The sequence below is a fragment of the Struthio camelus genome, chromosome 2 (genome assembly GCF_040807025.1).
Source record: "Struthio camelus isolate bStrCam1 chromosome 2, bStrCam1.hap1, whole genome shotgun sequence".
Taxonomy (NCBI): domain Eukaryota; kingdom Metazoa; phylum Chordata; class Aves; order Struthioniformes; family Struthionidae; genus Struthio; species Struthio camelus.
This window is the reverse complement of record NC_090943.1, coordinates 60494749-60514553: the sequence shown is the minus strand read 5'-3', so window position 1 is coordinate 60514553 and position 19805 is coordinate 60494749. Positions and strand designations below refer to the sequence as shown.

General features: G+C 41.0%; 1 long non-coding RNA gene across 6 annotated transcripts in view; it reads left to right on the top strand.

The window, feature by feature from the left end:
• Positions 1 to 18994, top strand: part of LOC104147042 (uncharacterized) — a 61777-nt gene extending 42783 nt beyond the window's left edge. For 3 of the 6 annotated variants that reach the window (XR_011139770.1, XR_694832.2, XR_011139771.1), the window contains one exon: positions 15969 to 18988. This is a non-coding gene — a long non-coding RNA (uncharacterized lncRNA). Of the gene's footprint in view, positions 1 to 748; positions 5421 to 15968 lie in introns of those variants that run through there. The other 3 variants (XR_011139772.1, XR_694833.2, XR_694834.2) reach the window with 2 other exon arrangements.
• Positions 18995 to 19805: the final 811 nt, after the last annotated feature.

Below are 19805 nucleotides of genomic sequence, written 5' to 3'. Positions count from 1 at the left end.
GCTGTACCGGAGTGAGAGGCTCACAGAATGGCACGTTTCTTAGAACATTTGTAACGTTAATGTTGTAAGATGTTTTCTAACTTAAAATTAAAATCCATCTGCTGACACCACTTACTTCTAACTTCACTGTGTCTAGCCAGACCATACTGAAATAATATGTAAACCTTGTTGTGGAATCCATAGAAAGGCAGTGAGACCATTGGAAATTTAGCCTAGATTCGGTCAAAACCTGGCCCCAGTTTGGACTGGTGGGTTATGAACATTGTGTACTATTCTCTACATATAAATTGCTGCATGCAAAGAACAATTTTTCTCTTCCCTCCACGAAGTTTTCTTTTTTGTGCTGTTGCACCTTTTTTAGATTGCCTCTGGATGTTATTGGTAAAAATGAAGGGAATTGCTTACAAGAAGGCTTGAAGAGAAATGTTCATGTTTGAGGGCGGTCTTAAAAACTGAGCGAGAAGCTCAGGTGGTAAACTGTGAGAAACAAGAAGTGACCTGTATCACTCAAGTCTACAGGATTAAGTGTCGGGAATTTACATGTTGACTCCTGGCTCTGCCAACTCAGACATTTGTTTGGAAGTAACGACAATCTGAATAGTTCCTTTCTGTCATCATTGCTCCCAGTTCCCGGTTCCCACATTCTCCTTCCTCCCCCCACATGCACACGCTTGTTTCCTCAGTTGTAAGCCAGATCAGCCTTAACTCAGAGAGTAGCTAAAATTAACTCTTTTTTATTCTTTTGCAGTGCTCTTTTTAACTGGGGTTGGTTAACTGATCCAGTTTGTGATGCTGACCCGTGCGCAGTTGCGTCAGGAAGCACGGAGGCGCGGAGCAAGCCTGGGAGCTCTCAGCTGGCACGGGCGCCCAGGGAAGAAGCCTGTGAAACGGTGGTCTGAGTTACCACCTAGCCTTGGGCATGCTATTTTGCCTTCTGTCCCTATTTTCCCCATCCCTAAAGCGTGAGGAATTCACATGTGACCATCCACCTCAAGGAGATGTTTGGAGGAGTAACCAGCTAAGATTTCTCAGACTGATATTCAGCTTCTAAAGCTGACTTGGGCCTAAAGAGTCCCAAAATAAGGCTCTGAACTTCAGAAGGGTAACATATTCCACAGTGACTGCGTTGAAATTAATGGATTTACATTCGTTTCCAGAAGCCTGGATATGATTCAAAAAACCCTTCAGTTCCTGATTGTTTTAGCTTTCAGGGATAGTATTTACTGTCACTGCCTTATATTTCGCAAATTGTTTAAAAGGATAAAATAAAAATGGAAAAAGTATGCTGCAGGAGCTTTTTAACAAAGAAATTTAATCCTCCTTAAAATGGATTAGCATAATGCAAAATAACTATTTAAAATTTCAGAGAAATAAAAAGATTTTGGCATACTATCCAAAAAAGCAGAATTACTGCTAATGCCTTTCATCCAGCTCTGAAGAGGATGCTCCATTATATGCTGTTTACTGATGTCCAGAACATCCATCCACCCTTAGAAGTGAATTTTCCGTCTCTAATGAGCATAGTGATCAGAATAGCTCCAGCACACTGGAGCTATTGTTCCCATGTTCCTGCTCCCTACTGCATCCATACTTAACAAAGATATTAATTAATGGGAATTAAATCTGAGTGAAGTTAATTCCTCAGTTGTTTCCTCTTAACAATGTATGATTGGATTAATTTGGGAGAGGATTGTCTTTTTTCATCCTTATTGCACTGTTTATCAGCTGATTGGGCCATGCTCAAACTTGTGGGCAGAGACCCACATGTGGAAATGGAAAGCATAATCTTCAAGGTACTTGAGAAATTTAAGATTGCAAGACTGTTCCTGTTTTCCGTGCAAACCCTGCTGCAAGACCCATGATCAAGAGTCTGGAAGTATTTGTTTTTGGCAATGAGAGAAAGATATTTTTCTTTTAAATCATGAAAAAGATAATTATTAATTAATATTTTACTTTAGCAGAAAAGGATCTACCTTGCTTACCAGACAGAAGAACAGGCTGTTTATACTTGCAGAGAAGGGGATGCATAGCTCACCACACATCTTGCAATTCCATCTATTGCTTTCAGTTCAGTCAAAGTCATGTTTCAGAAGAAAAAGTAGTCCAGTGCTTGGTTTTCTGATTCCTGCAAAGTGGAGAGAGTTTTTGTGGTAGGCTTGTGGAGAGGAGCAGAGATGAATAAGAAGAATGGACGGGTCTTAAACGCCTGTGCTTTGCATTTGTTTGTTTTATCGTATTTGGGAGCATTTCTGTTAAAAATGTAAGCATATCATAAAGCGGAGCAATTTTACTAAGTGTACAAATCAGATGCAAGTAACTACGTCTAAGCAAGGCTGAAGGGAGGAGTCACATTAATCCAAGACAATAATTTGCACCTTTGGAGTGCATGAGTCAAAGCCTAAAAAGGAATGGAAAACATTTCTAAATTGTAATAGAAAAAACCCTTTTTTTTTTTTAATGTTTCCTTTTAGCAATGGCTGTTTTTAGTCCTCTATGCTATACAACTCCTTGCCTGTAGAGCAGGAATAACAGAGGAACGGGAGATTAGCTGGAAGGATTAGCCGAGCAGGAGCAGCTATGTAGGGGAGGCTGAGGTGGCTCGCGCTGCCTGCGGTCGGGGCCTCGGTATGTGACGCAGCCCTGGGATTTAACAACCTCAAGCTGTGGGTGAAAAGTTCCTGCAGGAGGGGGAAGGAGCCAGCTGCCCTTGCTGGTCCTCACCAGAAAATCAGAGAGGGACATTTACATGTTTATTGTTATATTTTGGAAAAGGAGCAGCTGGTTATTGCGTGTTATCTGTTTATCTTCCTGTTGTCCTTTTCTGTTGTTTCTTAAAGCATCCTTTGTTAAGCTGCCCAGTATATCTTTGCAAGTGAGGAAGATTAGCTCATCAGAGCACTGTTCAGTGTTCAGTTTAATTTTCCCAGGTTTTTAGGAAGACTCTAGAGCCAATGCTTGTTAGTGACCCCTAACATTTGAATTCAACTCTTGTTACTGCCAGTCAGGGATTGACAGAAAGGTCACACAATGAAATAACTCATTTCAAGGGGAATTAAGCTCCTAAATACCTTTTCCAGATTTCAGTTCCTCTGTTTCTCAGTTCGCCATTGGCAAAAAGGCATCCCATCTGAAATAAATTATAAGTCTGTGATAAGTTATGAAACACTTGATTACTGTAGGGGGAGGAGGTGTCCGAATACAATACATAGCAGGGATCTAGGAGGCACAAGGCTCCCTCTTTGTGCGTGTCCTTCCTTACTCAGGGTCTTGCTAGTTAAAAAAGAGACAGAGGGAGAAAGTACCATGCCTTTATAATTTATTATGCTGTTGTAGTTAGTAGAATATTTTCCAATTAACATTTTACAGATCTTACGGAAAAACTAAGTCTTTGTCATTTCCATGGTTCTAAGAACAACTTAGTGATTTAACTCTTTGACTTAACATCTTTTCATCTACTCATTTCCTCCGTCTTATTTTATTTTATGAGAAAATTTTCAAAAATATTCCAAGAAATGAAGCAATACAGGACAAATGACTGAGTTTTTGGAATATAGAAGTATATTTCTTTGGGAATCCTTGAAGCAGATGAAGTGATAGACAAAAAACGTTTCACTGTAGCTTCAGCCTGGGGAACTTGTACTTTCAGAGCATCTGGAGCATTGGCACAAGCTCCCATGTTGTATTTTTCCTTTAATCCATTCATGACCCCCCTCCAAATTATTCCATTCTTTGGTTTAGCATGAAAATAAATGCACCCACTAAGCATTTAGAAAAATATAAAGCTCCGGTCCTTGCCTCGTGCAAGCTTCTATTCACATTCATAAAACTACATTTATTGGCTGCAACAAAATTTTAACCTTCAATCTATTGTACAGCTACTAAAATGGACTAATCAAAAATTATTTATTGCCTAAAGTTCAGATAAACTTAAGTGCAAATTCATCATAAATTTTTTTATTTTTATTTTTTTAAAGATCCAGCCAGCACTCTGTATCCTTCCAAGCTGTACACTTCTCTTGTCTTGGTGGATGACGATTGAGAAGGTCATTAGTTTTCCAGCTGAGAGGGGTATATTTTCCACATTTTTGGGTGTGTTTTATATACTCATTTTGTCCAAGTAAAAATAGCATGAAAGAGTGAGGTAATGCAACCTGTCGAAAGCTAGGCTAGTTTCTGCAATTCTTGCTCAAACTATGTATTTCAGGTGAGGTTTTGTTATCCCAGCTGAAGAACTGATCTTGATTCCAGTATTTTGCTTTTCATTTTTGCTTCTGTTCCCCGCTGTCAGTTCAGGATCCAGCAGAAAGTTGAGGCTCTTGGACGAGACTGGAGGCCTGCGTAAAACTGTTGTGACTGGGCTCCTATACTTCTAAAGCCTGGATCATGTTGTGGGATAGACTTTAAACAACATATGTAAAGACAGCTGATGCACTGGGAATTAAAGACAATGCTCACAGTTGGTCATTATTAATGATCATGTTTGTGTCTGTTTTCTTACATGTCTGTCAGTTAGCTTTCAAAGTTTAACATGCTTGCTAGGTATATTTGAGGGAGGAGAGATGACATTAACGTATGGAAGAGTGCAAATTAATGGAAAAATCATGATGGAAAGCAGGCTGAATGGAAGGAAAGCAATTCAGAAGAGAAAAAGATAGGGACCTTTTCTTTCTTTTCTTTTTCATTTTTTTTCCCCTGAGGGTGGGGGCATGCATCCTTCAAATTTTCTTTACAACACAGTTTTTTCCACTCCAAGCCCAAAAGGGACCACTGCAGTAAATCAGTCTGATTTCCTCCATAACATTAGCCACAGAACTTCCCTGAATTAAGCCTTGATCAAAACCATGTGTGGGTAGAGGGCAAAAGGATCCACGCAGTGAAAAAATCAGCTGTTTTATCTTGGCAAAATTTGCATGCCTTGTGTAGTTGCCACGTACTAATGCTTGACTTCTGTGCAACTGCTGAGCCCTGGCAGGGGTCCTGTCAATTGCTGAGGATGATGGCAGGGTGCTGAGGCAGTGAGATGGGAGGTAGCAAGGTAAGGGATATTTGGCTGGAATACAACAAGCTGAGATGTGGTTGTCCCTTCTTTTGTGCGTGTGTGTAGGTCTGTTTACTCTCTGTTAACAAAAGGGAAGATGTAATTGTGTCATTGTGCAGATAAAGCTGTGTTGTGCTTAGATCTTAAAGGTTACATGCAGTTCTGAGCCGTCCCAACTTGAAGAACAGACAGCAGAACTAGAATAAATAGGAAAGCAGAGCAAAGATTATTCCAGGTATGAAAAGTCTTCAGTACAAGGAAGAGTGAATAGACTAGGACTTTTCAGCATTAAAAAAAAGAGATGACATGGGGAAAACAGGTTTGTAAATTTATGTATGGTGCAGAAAAAGTGAATGGTGGATCCCTTCTTACTATTTCTCTCTCTCTCTCTCATTCTCTGTCATTTATGTAGTTCTATATTTCTGCATAAAAGCTAGAAAGTTTATATTGAAATTATGATGCAGCAGCTTTAGACCAAACTGAAGAACGTCTTTTTCACAAAAGTCATGGCAATGTTCGCATAATTCATTGCTATAGGATATTTTGGAGTCCAAAACTAGATGGTTTTTTTAAATTTTTTTAAAGGGTCTGTGAAGGGTCAGTCTGCTGGTTATGATGGGTCAGGCTGCAATCTGCAGACACTCCCTAAATAATTTGCTAGAAACTAGGAGGGTACCATGGTCACGATGACTTTGTATCTGCCCTATTTCGTGTCTTTTTTTTTCTCCTCTGAAGTTTCCACTGTTTGTACTTTTGAAATAGGACACTGGGCTAGATAGACCTTTAGTCTGAGCCAGTATGCAAGACTGTAAGATCTTCCAGGGAATGTAAAGGGAACAACTCCATCTGCATTTCAGAGTCTTTCCACTGTTTTTTCCCCCCAAGAAAGATATGAACTCCTACTAGCTGTATGAAAAGAAGATTGATGATAATCTATTTTTTCCCCCTATTTTTATTCCTTTTCAAAAGTCAATTGTACAGTCAATTTCCTTCATTAAAAGATTGTACTAAGATTTAAAGACTTGATTCTATATAATTGAATCAAACCTGCTGATCTCGAAGACTTTTTAAATACTTGTCCAAAGTGGATTTTATAAAATTAGGAGTATATTAGCAGCTTGCATTCAAAGATTGGATCGTTCAGCTCTCACAGAAAAGCTTCATGAATCTTCCTCTGAGATCAGTTATTTGTGGTTCCTTTGGTGGCCGGGTGGATTAAAGTCTACAGAGGCCAGGTTTCTGTCCTGGGAAAACACTCTGTGCTGTTGCATCTGCATGGTATTTTGAGATAACAATGTGCAAATAAAGCTTAGCTGAGTGGGGCTGAAGTAACTCTTTTTGGTTGCAGTCATAAACTGTTTCTTGGCTTAGACTCCAACAACCCTGTTGAACCCTCTTTTCATTTTTACCCAAATAACTCCAAAGTAATGCCATAAGAAATCCAGCTGCTACTCATTCTGATATAATGACTCATTTTGAATTTTAATAAGAATATGTCCCACCAGGTGAAGGTCTTCTTTCGGCACTCTGTAGCCTGTCCAGTTCTGCTTTTCCCGTTTGAGAAAAAACAATATTTCTGTTTCCCTAGTTCCTTTAAAGTTCACACAGTGCAACGCCTGGGAAGTGCACAAATTTTGGGCACAGACTCAGATATCACTCTGTAGGAGCATAAGCTACACCAAGGTTGCGGCCTCTATGCTGATACTGACAGAGCGTGCAGAGTGAGAAAATGTAACGTGGAGGTGTGCGTGGTGCGAGTAGTTCATGCAAATAAAATATTCAGTCCCTTTTATTTCACTTGTGTCAGTGATTTCCTCAGCCAGGCTTCAGTGGTTTTAAAAGTGCAGTCCTGCTGCTTTCTTCAACACTTGCAGGGCCACTGGGACCTGCACTCAGCTTGCTCTATGGGAGTCAGCAGCTGCTTAAATCAGAGAAGGCATGTGGCTGATTGAATCACCTGTCATATTGATTTATGGAGCTCGAAGGTCATTTCTTCGTGACTTGTAAGTGATTTTCTTTGGATGAGAAATATTAGCAAAGAAATTGCAGATGACCTCTTTATTAAGAAAAATATAAAAATAATGAATAAAGACAGTATTTTTTTTTTTTTTGCGAATTCCAGGGGAGAGGGGGGAAAACCCTTTCTCTCATAATGGCATTCATAGTTTAAAAAAGAAAAAGAAAGCCTCAGTCACCACTAACAACATCTTTAAAATGTACCGATCTACCTAGTAGTTTCTGAATGGTGTATTGCTGCTGCTCTTTGGACTGAATTTAGGTAGTTGCTCTGAAAGCTTTTGCCACAGGGAAAGAACCTGCTTGCAATCCCTGTCTAGTTTCCTACGCTTCTTACCCTCATCCAGTTAACGAACAGTTCTTCATTTCATGCTCATTCTGGGGAGATTGCTTGTGAAGTAAAAATGCTCTAGAAGATAAAGAAAGAAGAATCTGTCTATATAAGAATACAGAAAGCATGTCTGAGCTGCCACTGCAAGAGATCTGCCACATTTTAATGAGGAATCATTTCTTTGTCTGGAAGAACTTATCTTTTAGAGGTTTTAATTGAGGGGGGAAAAAAATAAGGATGAAAGGCAAAAGAAAACATATTTCCCTTGTTTTCATATCTCCAGGCATAATCAGATTGGTGTATTTTTTTTTTTCTTTCTCCCTGGCACAGTAAAAGTCACGTGCAAGAGCAAAACTTGGCCTCTTCATTTTATCCTTTATAAAGATTTTTTCCTCATAGCTTTCATTCCTTTCATCTGGCACCTCTGACTAGGAATGCTGTTGATCGCATGGATAAGACTGAAAGCAAAACTCCATGAAGAGCCACGAGCGTCCACCCCTGAACTCCAGGTATCGCATGCATCACATACTGCTTCTATTTTTGTTGAAGCAAAAAGCTTCTCCATAGTGAGGTTGCTGTTCACTGAGTAATATGGGAACCATGGCAATGCCAGGGCTATTATCCCATCAGGAATTCTCAGAATAACCAGAAATGCCCCACAGAAGACCTATAGCTAAAACAAGTTTATTTAAAGCTCAAACAAGGCAGAGTAGATTTCAGACATTCAAAGCACAGTTTGCAGAACTGGAATTGTGATACAAAGTCTGGATTTTTGGTTTTTTTTTTTTTTCACCTTGCTAATGAATCAAACACGGTTTCCTTATCATACCAAAGGAAACTTTATTCCACAGTCCCACGCAAGTGATGCCTTAGCAGCTGAGCTTGGGTTCAGTTCTGGTAAAGGAATGAGTGGATCCACAGGGAGAAACTGCAGAAACGCAGGATTAGTAGAACTGCTTAGAGTTCTGTCAAAACTCTGATAGCATGAGCTGAAAGCAAAGGATAGATCAACTGTGTCAACATATATAGTTAATGCCGATTTATTTCTTTACTGCTTTGATCAACTTTGACTTGTCGCTGGAAAAATGGCTCATTTTGAAAGTGCTGATTGTCAAGCCCAAGCGATTGCTCTGAATCTCAGCTTCTGGGACCCCAACTTCAGACAAGATGGATGAACTGAGTTAGAATATATAATAACTTTTACTTTTAGAGACAACTAATAATGAATTATTTTCCTTTTTCCTTTCCAGAAATGTTCATCATAACTTTTCCATTATTTTAAGCTCTTCTGTTTCTCGTCCTGTCTGGAACCGAAAACTTCAGAAGTGCAGTAATTTGGTGAAAGAAATGGTTATTCCAGCATTTCTGGCTTCTCTGGAAGTAAATTAGTGTTATATTTTCCATATAAAAGAATAATCATATGCTTCCTGTTGCAGTGACCTTTTAGACTAAGTGAACAAGACAAGAGCAAAAAGAGATGTCATCATGAGAGAGTGAATGGTATTGGCCTGATTGTTGCTGTCTGGAACCCTGTTAAATAATTTATACTTGTGCAAAATGGATGGAAAATGCTACCAGATAGGAATGGTACATTTACACTTGCTGCGCAGGAGTTCAAATGTTAACATAAGGTACCAAGCTGAGGCCGAGGGGGGGGCGGGGGAGGAGGGAACAGGGAGTAGGAAGAGGGGAGACTAGCCCCCTTTTCTTTTTTCTCTCTCTCTCACTCTCTCTCTCTCTCTCTCTCTGTAGCAGTGCATCAAACAGCAGCTTCTTTCTGAAGGCAACAAACCTGTAGAGCTGTTGGGAGTCAGAAAACAAACTTTAGGTTGTGCACTGCTGCTTATTTCCACATAATATCGATAACTTCGCAATAGGCAGTTTTCTTGGGAGTTTCACAGCCCGTCTGTTATAGACGCAAGCGATTTGGACAGTTTAGGTAGTCCTAGACTTTCAGAACCTTATCTGAAGCAAGTTGGAACTTCAAACTTGAGTTATAACCATCCTTAATGTTTTCAAGACCTCTCACCTTTTTCCTTCTGTAGTGCCAGAGGTTGTAGGCACCGACTCCTCAGGAGGAGGGAAGGTGCCCCTACCTGTAGCAGGAGCAGGTAAGGTCCCCTTTCGATGGAAGGGCCACTGGCTGGGGCTGCTGTTAGGAGCATGTGCCTCCAGGCAAGGCTCCTCCTGGGGCAAGGCACTGCTAGAAGGCACATGCTTCTCGATTATGGGCAGTCCTGTAACCTTGCTTGAGGTCACCTCTTGCCAGGGGCAGCTGGTTGACTGGCAGCTGCTCAACCAGCTCTGACACATGGGATCTCAAAGTGTGAGAGAGGCTGTGATGTTTTATTGCAAGGGTAAGTATTACTATTAAAAAAGGTGAAATGGTAGTCAAGTGGATGAGATTCTTGCCCAGCATTCATTAAATCCTCAGGTTGGTCTGTTCTTTTGCAAAAAAGAACGCGTCTTCAGAGGGGGGAAAAACAAGGAAATGAAGTGTTGCTCATTTTTTGACTAAAATTCCACCATCAAATAATTAGTTGGTTTTTGTTTTAAAAAAGAAACCTACATCTCTACCATAGTTATATAGATACATATCATTTTAGTTGTTACAATTATTTCTGGCTTTTCACTTAGGACGGTACAGTTGATAGCCAGTGATTGCTGTTAAGTCGTGCACAGGAACATCTGTAGCACTGCAAGTCTATTTGTTGACCTCCAGACCTTTTGCATTGATGAGAGGTTGTTGTTTTCTTTGTGCTGCAGATGGAATAAAGATGGTCACACACGAAGGGTCAGTTTTTTGTCCAGGGTTGTTCGGGGAGTTGGTGCAGGGCTGAGAATCCCAGCCATGCAAACGATGCCCTAGGTGCCATTTCTTCCCAAACAGGGCAGTGTTTCAGTAGTGGGTAAAAGCAAAGGACATTTGCTACCTCTCTGAGGAAAGCACTGAAGAGACGTCTTTCTGCAGCAGGTCTGAGTTAGGGAGAGAAAGGCAGCAGTTTTAAGGCATTTAAGGTACCCGCACAGAAAACTTATTGATTAATTCTTTGTAGCTCACTTTAGTCTTTAACATATATGATTTGGTTATGATATTTACCATTTTGAAATATATCTCCATAATTAGTGACTTAACTAGAGAGCAGTACTGCTTTCTCTACATGTTGAGGGTTATGGGAGAAAGTTGTTCAGGTTTTTGTCATAGGAGAGCAGGCATGTTTGCAGATCCAGAAGCGTTTTGGCATTATGATTCTGAAGTCCTTGTGGATGGCAAGTGTTATGTAAATCAAATGTAATAAGGATATGATAAGGTAGGAAGTAATAAATTCTACAAGCAAGTTGCACTACTTATATGCAAAGTTTGTTGTAGAGTTGGTGTAGGATTTATGTTGTGGTGTAAATGACCTAGGGTGGAGAGTAGGGGTGGTAAAATCACTTGACAAGCACTTCTTCGGTGAAGTGTTTTTTTGGCTTATGTCTGGCAGACCCTACATGGTCCACGAACTACTTCTAGTGGGATCAATGACAGGTAAATAAGAGAGCAGACTATTTATTAATGGTAATTAATAAAGTGAAATTTCACTGATCAGAAGGCTAAATCTCCATTAGAAATATGTTAGGAGAGTGCAAATCAATTTAGCTGAAAAATGCTGATCCAGTGTATTCTGTGCTAGCATAGGTTTGTGGGAGGGTAAGGGATGATGGAGGACGATTGTTTTTTCAGGGATAGACTGTGGCATTTTTTTCTCATCTAAATTAAATGTAAGTAGCCAATCTCTCTCAAAGCCCACGCATGGTATCTTGCTGCTAGAATTGCTTAACAGGAGATGAATAGCTGGTGCTATGCAGTACGTTCTTGTCGAATCAGGATTTGGGAAACCTGGATTTTATTCTTGGCACTGTGTAAGTTTAGGTGAGTTATCCTATGTTAACAAGCTTTGATTTCTTCCCTATAAAACAGAGATAAAGAAACTGTGGAGCAAGGTCACCTCAAAGCAGACTTCTTTCATCCTCCAGTTCAGGGAACGAATCTTATGAAGCACTTATTGCATGAAGAGTGGGAGGAGCTCATACCTTTCTCTTAGATAGTCCTTGTATCAGAGGTAAGGGAGACTAACAGTTTCTCGAGAACCATGTTGTCATTCCAGGAGCCGATGCTACAGCTGAGATTAAGACAGTGAACTGAATCAGCTGAAATTAAAGTTTTGTCAAAGCCGCATCTGACATAATGTTTGCAAGTTTAGGTTCTCATTGCAGGATGGCTTTCCTGCAATTATTTGGAGATGTAACAATAGCCTTGAGAATGAGCTTTTCCATAGTTTATCCTTAATTTCTATTTCTATAGTTGTACAACTGTCTCTGAAACAAAGTATAGCACTGCTATGATTTTAAGTGTATTTCCTTGATTTTTTTGGTCAGAAGGGGAATGCTTGCTTGTGTTTGAGAAGATTCTGAAGAAATGCATTTACTTTCGGTTGGAGAAAACAGTACTGTGTTTGGACTATCACTTATAGAATTTTCTTCTTTTTTTGATTCCTTGCTGTTAACTATTTCATTTCTTTTCTTATAAAACTATTAATGCAGCTCTGAAGTTCTGACATTGTGTCCAGACCCTAAGTTTTAGAATTTGTACCACAGTTACTGTATACCACCCAACTGCATGGTGGAGCAGTAAACAGCTCATGATTGAGTTCTGTGGTTTCCACAGCCACTGTCTATGTCTCTCTCTTTTATTTTTTTATATGTACTCAAAAATCCCAACAATAATGCACTGTTAACAAATACCAGCATTTACATTAAGGTTAGGTTCTGACTTACTTAGATTCAACTACTCTAAGGAATGAGAAGTGAAAAAGCAATTTCATATCCTAGTAAGATCTATCCAGAGCTTGGATCCCGGTCGTGCAGGAGTAATTCAGCTATTTATCGCCTTTTAGAGCACCTAGATAGGGCTTGAATAGGGGCAGACTGCAAGGCACTGTTCTCCACTTGGCAGTCAGATTAGCTGTGCCAGAACTGGTGTCATAATAAATTATTAACTTCGTACTGCAAGAAAGGAGGAGTCTTCTGTTACAAGTTGCCTCTAAAAGCAAAAATTATTATATATTTTAAATCAGTTCATCCACCTTGTCTGAAGTTGGGGTCCCCTTTGTTCAAGGATGGCTCTACAGTCGCAATGGAGTCAACGTGAAGCATAAGATAGTTTTTCTATGGATACAGACTTAGCCTGGACTTCAATGGATGTTCTGTGCATAGAAAAAAAGTGTATCCAAGGGTTAAAATAAGTCATTATTAACATGTATACTGTAAGGCACTTAGGTCTTGTATAGGAGGAAGTGTCAGGTAGTTCTCATTGCAGTGTTTTGCCAGAAAAATTTAAGGGAGTTACGGAGTCAGTTACAAATTCTTTGATGGCAGTGGCAGCAGGAAAGTCTGACCTGTGAGATACAATGCACCCTTTAAGCTGCAGCCAAAGATCTAATTAATAATATAGCCAGCTGCTGCAACCACAAGCTGTCCTTCTGGGCCATGTAGCTTTATAAGGAGTAACTTGGTAACATAAAAAGTCAATATGTGGTTTCTTTCACGCTAATATGCATTTATTTCAGTCGCAGAGCCAGCTATCAAGATGGCTAGATATATTGGGCTCTTCCTCAGTGCAGGAGCAAGCATACACAGCCTCTTGAGGTCCCTTCCTAACCAACTTTTCTATGGTTTCCTCTATTTTATATGATTTCTGAAGTGAGAACAATGTTTTTTGCAAAAATAATTTCTCTGAATTCACCTCTGGAAGGTATTTTCAGGACTTGAACTTGGCAATGCAAGATATGGTAACGAATATCTTGTGCATGTGCATCTACTTGCCAACATTTAGGTGGGGTTTTGATCATCTGTAGACTTGGTTGTAGATTTCTATCCCAGAAATGGAGAGTTCATGTCTTAATGTGGCATGGACTAAACATTTTATACCTAATTTAGGGAAAACAGTGGATCTCTTTAAGGATTTAGTAGGTTTTATTTTCTTTTTTAATGTCAGGATGGCTGACATTAAATGCTGCCATTATAGTCTTGTCTAATGGAGTTGCTTTCCACGGTCCAGGATGAGGGATTTCTATACTAAAGTGTAGATTATCAGTTTTGATCTTGAAAAAATAGACAATAATGATGTAGCAAGCCATGCAAGGAGATCCTATTCTGCTACCTCTGCTACAGGGCCATAGACTTGGGTAAAACTGGGAAAATCCATGTACTGCGGTCTAAGGCATTGCTACCTCCGGCTATTTACCAGAATGGCCACCTCTGGCAAGGGCATGGGCGGCTGGAGTGGCAGAAGCAAGGCTACGTGTCATGTATCAACCATAGTAGGTCTCGCGCAAGCATTTCAGTGAAAATTGTCCTTGAAGGTAAGTTAGTTTTAAGGCAATAGATGAGAATGTGTCCGTAATGCACAGTGGAACAGAGACCTCCATGTTTTCATCTCCACAAATGCGTAAAGCTAGCCCAGTTGTGTGCCAAGCTGCTACCTTAGTTCTTGGGAGCAGGATACCACATTAGCCTGGCACTGTGTCCAAGCTAACCAAGCCATTCGGTGACTGCCTGAGAGGGCTATGCCACTTTGAGTGTGTGTTTGGTTTTCATTGCCTCGGGGATTTCTGTGCCGTGCTCCGTCGTCCTGCAGGGATGGAGCCTGGTGCAGTGCTTTGGAGCCCTGACTATGAGTGGACCCCCAGGAGCTTTGGTGGTTATTAATTATTAATGACACTTCTGTGATTTGCCCATGCATGCAGCCTGCCCCTCCTTCATCCCCTGCTATAAGCATGAAATCACTCTTTTCACCTTTGCCTTCCATACTAAGGGTCTCTGACAATGCAAAAGGGACCGTGACTCATTCCAGCCATGAGTAGAGGTTGAGCTGGGGCTAAGTTTGGTTTTTCTGTGCAGCAAATAGGTTTGCAGGGAGGATTTTTCCAGAGGAAGCATGTCTGTTTATAAGGACCTGGAGCAGCTGTTTAGGAGTAGTATGTTTCAGTTATAAGACAATAATTCTAGACTTACTGCTACAGTTTGAAGTGCTGTCCTGGACCGCCGGTAGTCGTTTGCGATTGACTGATCTACTCTGAGAGGTTGGAATTTAACCTTGGAGATGTTTGGGATGGCCTATTTGATGTACAAGACTGAATTTCACAAGCTGGATTACGTGGAGAGGGGAGGAGCTGTGAAAGGGGCAGTCTACTGCAGCCCCTTTGGCAGCAAAGATAAAACATTGGATTCGGTTTCTACTGACCTCTAGCAAAGTAGTGCCCTGGGCAGCTGACCAGAAAACTTTTGCTTTGGCTGGCTGTTCCCCATTGCTAGCTGTCATTGCTGGACACTTTTATTCACTACCTACTTAGGCCAGTTGTTTCCAGTTACCTGTGCTGTGAAGGAGATGTCCCAGAGCCCAGGGGACCCATGGATACTCCTAACTGGAAGACCAGAGTCTGCCTATCCCTTCTTCTGGGGTTTCTGTGCCTCTGAGCTATAAACCTTGAAACCATGCAATAGCACAATTAGGCACATTCAGAAACGTCTAAATTTTTCACACGTTACTTTGACTACTGTGATTCTCTCAGCTTTATGGCATAGCTCTAAGATGTTTCAGACCCCACTGTTTTCTTCTCATCTCCCTTTCTCTCTACTGGTTGCCATCAGGGCTCCTACCCTTCTTGTTTGCCATTGCTCTGCAGCCTTCAGGAATGGGATGTCTTTGCTCTCTCTGCCTCAAGCCACCTTCTGCTGCTTTTCAGATGACCGTTCCTGAAATACTCCCTTTTTATTTTTCTGCTGCTTTCAGTGGGAGCCGCTGGCTGCCTTTCCTCCCCCACGGTTCATCTTTGTGTGCCTGAGAGTCCTCTGCATGCAGAGTAACTTTTATAGGCTGGATCCAAACTGTGTCAGTGAAAGCACTGAGGCAATTTTCCCATGTAATAAATATACCTCACGTGATGCTTAAATCAGATTAGAATGGTGCCCAAGGTGTGTTTTTAATAAACAGGAGAAGAAAATCCGATCCGACCCTACCACCTTCCCCTCCGGTAATAGAGTATTTCTTTTAAGTTTTTCTTTCAAGACAGCTTAAAAATGGTCTTTTTGCCTCCTAATTCCCTTTCATCAAATAGCAAGGAAACTGCTCCTGTCCTTTCAGTCTAGTGAGCCTTGATGTATCTAGCTGCAAATAAGGAATTTTCCCCTTTTTTATTTAATCCGACTTCTGTCAGCCAAGGGTTAAATTCAGCTGTAATTCAAAGTCAGGCAGACTCTAATTTAATTACATGGTTTAACCCTGCCATGGGAGTGGTACAGTATTTGCTGTTAGTATTAGCTTGAGTTACATCCCTGGATGTGCGGAACAGGTGTGTAGTAGAATAAAAATGACAATAATTGCTTAAAAGATCTGCAGTTGAAAACTTTTATCAGCTAGCTTTCTGCTTTGCTTTGTCTTTCCTCCATGTTAAAACTCATCTGTTGTAAATTGACATAATTCTATTTATGCCATGGTGAAGATTAAAGGAAATACTCTACTTTTTCCTTACCTATGCCTAGGAGCTTCAAAGCCTCATCTGGGATTGGCACCCCCATGTGTCAGGTCAGCTTGGAAAGGCTTGGAGTGAACTGCGCAGAGTGGACGCTGGGGAGAGAGGGGGCAAAGAGGTAACTTGGCTGGCCCCGGATGGCAGCAAGTCGGGAGAAGAACTAAGTCACCGAACTACATGTCCTGCCTCCTGGCTGAAAACACCTCCCTGCCCCTCTCTTTAACATGATTTTTCCTGATCCCTCAGTCAGCACAGTGGAAAATCAGTCCAACCTCAGAAGGAACGTGATACGCAGCACTTAACATGTTTCTTGCTTGGTATGTTCTTGTATATGTTTTTTTAATGACTTTCTTTTAGTTTCAAGGAGCAGCTTAGAAAATGGACAGTAACTCTGTATGAAAGGAAACCTTTGCTGCAGGAGCTGTACCCATGTTTATTACAGTCTCAGCTTAGATGGATACAGATTTGTGACCTGGCCCACGGGGAGTGATCATTTGGGGAGGTGATGGTAACAACCCTACACTGGAGGTGGATGTGATGCCTCAACAAGCCTCAACGTGGGAGCGCCTTCACATGGCTCCTGGGCAGCCGGCAGCGTGCCCTCCGCTGGCCTGGTCCTGTTTCCTGGGGGTTTCTGTAGGGTGGCTTAACTCACCCTGGGATGCGCATGCTGGCTCCCCCGAGGACTTGCTCCTGCAAAGAAGAGCAAAAGGGAGCAGGAGGAGAGCTGGCGTGGCGCCTCATCCTACCTCCTGCCTTTACCCGTGCTCAGTGCCTGCCTCCAAAAAGGTTCCAGGCAGTTGCTGAGCTTTTCGTCTTCTGTTGTGTGCACAGCTGGAACAAAATGTGTGGTTCGCAGAGCCTGACTTGTCAAGGAAGGAGAATTTCAAAGGAACAAACTTTGAGAAAAGGAGCTTAAAAGAGAGTTTTGTTATTACTAGGCGCTGGGGAAGGCCCTGCAGAGATGCCTGTTAGTGGTATGGACACCTCTGTCCTTGCACCTGTGGCAGCAGAGATCCTCCATGGGCTCTGAGGTGCTTTCTCCTCCCCACGCTGGAGCTGCTAACTCATGTTGGTGCAGGCAGCCTGGGCCGGGAGATACCCGCTCCATCGTAGGCCGTGTTTCTTCCTGTGCCCAAAGCTCTGCACGTGATAGAAAGACACAAGGGGAGGGAGGAGGGGTGAGTTTGGAGCCGGGCGCTCAAGCTAAGGATTTCTGGCTATTCTTATGCTTGCATTCTTCTACTTAGAAATGATTCAGTTATTCTTCCTCTTATGGTATAATAGGCCCCGTAAGAAATTTCCTGTGTTAACAAAAAGTTGTTATTGCATAACATCATTCTTTCAATATATTCTTCTCCTTGGGGAGAAAACTGAGGAGCAGAAAGGTTAAATGTGAGATTGTCAAAGGAGTTGCCATGACTGAGGAGCATAGACTTTCTCTTGTCTAAAGCTCCTTTGGAACTTGGCTCCAGATGATGCAGAAAGCTAATTTTCTTTCTTTATTATTCTTCTTATTATTATTTACGAAGCTGAAAGCGAGGTTTAGCTCATGTAGGGAGCAGGGCGTACTTTTCCATGTGCTAGACACTCCTACTTCAGTCCTCTGCTTTGCAATGGGCCTCCTCCATGGAATTCTTTGGGATTTAATAGGCTGAAGCGTGCAGCCGTTGGTGGGACCGGCTAGGTTTGTACACTGGCGATCTGGAGCACAAAATCCTAAGAAGCCATCATCCTGGACAGGATGAGCAGCCTCTTCTCAGAATTCCCTGTCCTGACCACCAGAGACAGCCTCCCACTGAAATATTGTCAAATAGTGACTACTGGTCTGCACATCATGGTGCCAGTGCCATGTACTTTGTGATTAGAGACATGGCCTCCAACGGCTGTAAATGGTATGGGAATTACAAAGTAACTACAGGGCTGAATAAAAAATGCTTTGTTAAAGGGGGAAAAAAAAAGGAAGCAGTAAGAAGGATAGCCAGGGTTGGCAAGATTGGAGTGTGGGAAGGATAGAATGTAGAATTCAAAGAACTTTTGGTTCATTAGCAAGCAAACATGCTGTGACAGCTCATTGTAAAACAAATGTTTTTCTCCATATGAAAATGCAAATGTTTGTTTAAAACAAAGGCTGAGCCTGAAATTACTTTCTGTGGCTGGCTGCCTGGGTATATATGGTGTCCTCAGTAATCACTGCTTTACCTGTTCACACAGCAGAAGGGAAATCTAATGCTCTATAAGTAAATAAAAGTATAATCACTCTATGCATCTAGCGCAGTGGGGTCGTGGGCCTGACTGGGGCTTCTAGGGACTACCGCAGCATGAATAATAGGGCTGGGAGTGAGAGGAGAAACACCTTGCTGTGAGCAAGCCTCTGTGTGTGTGGGGGGGGGTTGTTTGTTTGTTAAAGTAGGTCTTTTGTGGGAATTAGGTGAATTGGTTTATAAGGTATAATTTTGATTGCATATGTTTCTCCTGTTCAAATGGTGCATCTTTTCATTGCTTTTGTCTGCAAAACATTGACATATTGGAAGTACTCAGTTATTCCCCAAGTGATACAGAGCAGTATTTTACGCAGGGTTTTGACTGAACTCGGTTGCAAAACATACCTAGCCACTGATTTATAACCTGAAGCCATGGATCGGGCGTCCTAGGCTCTAGCTGTTGTGAGAAGAAAGACACAAATCAACTTCTGCAAAACTGTAGAAACTTGGTGGGTGAATGCTGAATGCAGGGTAGATGTCAAAATTTGTTTGGCATGTTTAAACCGAAAAATAATACTGGCTAATAAAGCTGATTTAAAAAAAAATACTGAAGAAAAAACCTGATTGGAAAATCTTCATTTGTTGAAACTGAAGAAGGTTGTAAGTGTTATCTTGTTGTTGTGTTTTTTTTTTTAATAGTTTTGAGCAGAGGAAATGTTTAAATGGGGGGGAATGTTATTTACTTGTATAACATCAACAGAAATAGATAAATCAGAACAAAATATATTGTTTTTATTCATCCCCATTAAAATAAATTTTAATTCTATATGTTACTCTTTTGTACTGTTTCTGCATTTACTTTACCTGTCAGATCTTTTTGGCATCGGTAGCTTTAGGTGTGAGACTTCATTTTGGAGTTTTCATTTTGCAAGACGTTTTCAGCTTTTTACTCCAGTTCAAACTGGAAAAAATAACAAAGTAAGAGTATTTTCTGTGAAATAAAGTGTACAGTTTTTGACCTTTCAAAGGTCTGTTATGCAAAGCCCTTGAACATAGTTTGAAGTTGCATTCAGGCTTGTGGGGATTTATGCATGTGTTTAAGAGTTTTGCTACAGAGTAATAAAGGCAAAAGAACAGCTTCATGCTGTGTCAGAAATATTACAACAGCCCCTTTCCAAGCCCATATATTATTATTGTATCTATAATTAAGAAATTATTGCATCTGTCCATTAATTACTTTCCTGGCATCAAGACCAGCCCCATGCAGACTGGCACTTTCTCAACGTTGTTCAGTGTTACATACGTAACCATCCATGCACGTGCTTGTGTATATATGAACATGCACATATATGTGACTACATTTAGGGTATAAATTAGGAGGCATTTTCATTTACAGACTTCCAATAGTTAGAGCAAACACGTTCATAAAAGCTGGATGGTTTTACAAACAGCATCATACTGCCTTAGTTTTACAGTAACAGGGAATTCAACTCGGGTCTAACTGCCTTTCTATCCTTTTACCCTACGCTTCAGATTCACTAATTGACTAAATGTACATTCAAATGAAAGTTGATAATATCATATTATCTGCATGACTCATGTATTTATATTGATATTTTTAATCCTTCAAGAAGCTCTAACAT